General features: G+C 37.7%; 1 non-coding gene across 1 annotated transcript; it reads right to left on the reverse strand.

The window, feature by feature from the left end:
- Window positions 1-219: 219 nt before the first annotated feature.
- On the reverse strand, window positions 220-324 carry LOC124088227 (U6 spliceosomal RNA). The gene has a single exon (XR_006850298.1). It is a non-coding gene; the product is annotated as a U6 spliceosomal RNA (small nuclear RNA).
- Window positions 325-3,371: the final 3,047 nt, after the last annotated feature.

Here is a 3,371-nt window from a genome sequence, read left to right on the forward strand (position 1 = left end):
CATTGCACATAATTGCAGCACAACTTTTCATTTCTCTGGTTGTACACGATGTAGCATCGCACCGTATGTGCAATCATACATGTTCCTAGGGTAATGATATCCATCTCATTCCACCATCTTTCCTGCCCCCATTGCCCCTCCCCATCCCTCTCTCCCCTTTGCCCAAAGTTTCTCCATTTTTTCCCATGCCCCCCCCACCATTATGAATCAGCATCCACTAAAATTATGGAATGCTTCTCAAATTTGCATGTCATCATTGCCCAGGGGCCATGCTAATCTTCTGTGTATCATTTCAATTTTAGTATATGTTGCCAAGCAAGCACCAGATCTTTTTTTTCAAGCACATTCTTATATACCCATTTACTAGCTATGCATTGCTACGTGGCCACTTTCATTATATTCTATTCTTAGTTATAAGCAAGTAACTCAGTTAGTTTACATTCAAGGGTAGCACAGGAATAACACGAGATGGCACTTGTTAGAGGCAGTCCAGCACAACCTGTTATACCTATCTTTCAAAAAAAAAAATGGAATCTCACTTTACAAATTCTATCTTCAAGATTTAATATTTAATGCCTGAATAATAGGAGTTCTACACTAGGAACTTTGCTTAGCATGAAAAACAACCTCTAATCCTCTTAACTATGCTGCAAGTATTATTATCCTCCTTTTACAACTTAAGGAAGTGGGACTCAGCGGGGTTAAATAATTTGCCTATGGAAATGCCAGTATGTGGGAGAAAACATACTGCAACCTTCAAAACCAATGTTATCGGCATGCTGTTTAAATATAATAATGGGAAGCACTGATTATAATGGAAAATAAATATTGCCATCGCTTATCTTAATCAGGATGGTCCCACTTTATCTCCACCAAATGTAAAATGCAGTCAAATGACTTTCCTCTAGACTTTATGCTAGATGTATTCACGAGGGTTAAAAAAAAATGACAGTGCAACTTTACTTCATATTGCCATATATGAGTAATTCTATGACCTTTTGATTCTTAGAAATATCAGCCTGGAACCTATAACTCAATAATATGTAGCTGCTCTGAGCCAAGGTTACTGTGATTATATAATTTACTGCAAAGAGCAATACCACTAGTTCTTTGTTGCATTGGGCCAATCTTGGAGCAGACAATATTGGCAATAAATCTTATCAAACATTTGGACAGAAAAGCAAATGATATCTCATATTTTTACAGTTAGAATCAAGAGACTACCTTCTTTCACTGTTTGTTTTTGTTTCTTAAGTTGTAGGTTTTCTTTTTATAAAGGCTAGAATATGGAAGAACCTGTTATTGGCCAACTTATTCCATTGCTGACTCAAGGCCACTAAAGATTGGAGAGATATCTCATGATGTATAAATCTATGTATTTTGGAGAATGTTTTTCCAGATCCCCACATCTCTTCCTTGAAGAATTTTAATAATCTCCTAGCTTTGTACTGTCTGTTTTTGCTTTTATTCTTCCAATTATTTATTTACTTACTCCATGAATATTTATTAGTTTTACAGGTGCTTTTTTTCCAAAAATCTTTTTAAAATGCGTATTTGATCATGCCAACTTCTCTGCATGATTCTTCATCATCTTCAGGACACAATCTAAAGACTAGAACAGAAGGCTTCAGACCTAACTGTCTACCCACCTGCAGCTGTGAACACATAATCAGGGCATTACAAACAACTTTTCTATCTCAATGACTCTACTCCGTTTTATTTCTCTATTTATTTATTTATTTATTTATTTTTTAATTTTTATTTTTTTTAACCTTGTCACACACAACTTTTTGTTGTATTTTAAAGCCTAGGTAAAACCTTCCTTCCTTGCTATGATGCATGGCATTTTTGGTTGAAAAGCTAGCAAGACATTGAGATGATATGATTATGTTAAGATCTGCATTCATATGGATATTGGACTCCTGCTGTCCACCTCGGCCTGCTATGGGACTTCTGGAGAGTTCCCATTGGTTGGGGAAGTGCGGTAGGAGGGAATTCCGGAGGAGGGACTTCCTGTGGGGGTCTGGGAGAACACCGCGTGGATGGGTCGGCAATCTTCCCAGGATACGGGGCATTGGGGGCAGTTTCAAAAATAAAGTTTGTTCCTGCTTGAGTGGCTCATGATTTTATGCCCAGCCAGACTGCGGCACTTTTTCGTCTTATTCCCATTGCATTTTTGTACATAACTCTATCAGCACTTCTTAATTGTTCCTCTTTAATTCCTTTAAATAGATAGCCATGAATAGATTCCCACCACAAGAGATTTTTAAATAACAATTGTAAGCTAGAGTGATCACAAGGTTTTTACAGGGGCACACATTAATAATACTGAAGTTCTAAGGGTCTTCATGTAAATCACCTGGGCTATAACACAATCTTTCTTGCACCTATTGTGGAACAAAAATGCAGTTTCCCTTTACCAAATGGGGCACTTCACCTCAGCCTTCTTCTATGTTTGACAGTTCAATAACAAAAAGACACTTGTGTCAAATTAATGCTCTCAGATATCCATTTCTAGGGGCCATGAATATGTCCTCCAAAGAAAATTTTCCTCTCTTAGGAACTAGGAATGCTAAAGCTAAGTTCATGGTTTGGGGAACAAGAAGCAAAAATTACTTCATAGGTGAGTTGGGCCCCTTTTATATCCACTCCAAAATATTGATCCATGTATTCTTATTCAGAGAATTCCATCATACATTTATCACTATTTTCAGACTTTTAAATACCTCAATCTTTATGGCATATTTCCAAAACTTCTTCTGTTGTAGGCCATTTCATCATTATTGGAAGCCAAGTCTCTTCGGATAATTGGATACATAGTAGTTCGGGGAATACCAAAAGTGTGGGGCCCATTGCCCACTTTCCTTGTAAAATGATACTTTTCACTATTGTAAAATGGTAGTGGGTAGTGTTGAGTGTCATCCCATGGCAAAGAATAAATCACTCTGTCAGTTGAAGTTGAGACTAATGGTAGAATTGTGCGCAAGGAAGACAAATTTGCATTCTGAACAGACTCTATTTCTATAAGGACAGACTGCTCTTCTTCCCATGATGGAAGAGGTCCAAAATAATCAAACTATCACTAGGTGGCTGTCTGATCCTCCCTCCACTCTCAATCCTGGGAATGATGCCGTATCAGTGTTTGGATTTGACCTCTGCTATTGGCAATTTGGGTACTCAGCAGGTACAGCAGTCAGATCAGCTATGGTGTGCAAGGTTTCATGTTGTTAAATTTACATGGATCCTTCAGAGCTGCCAAAATAGCCATATTTTTTGTGAGTCCATTAATCAAACACTGGATAACTGAAAAAATGAATCTCACTGATGACCCCAGGATAAGTCCTCTTATCCACATGGCTACCAACAATCTG

Source organism: Marmota monax, unplaced genomic scaffold (assembly GCF_021218885.2).
Source record: "Marmota monax isolate L192 unplaced genomic scaffold, Marmota_monax_Labrador192_F-V1.1 WCK01_AAM20220418_F8-fsc00021, whole genome shotgun sequence".
Taxonomy (NCBI): Eukaryota; Metazoa; Chordata; class Mammalia; order Rodentia; family Sciuridae; genus Marmota; species Marmota monax.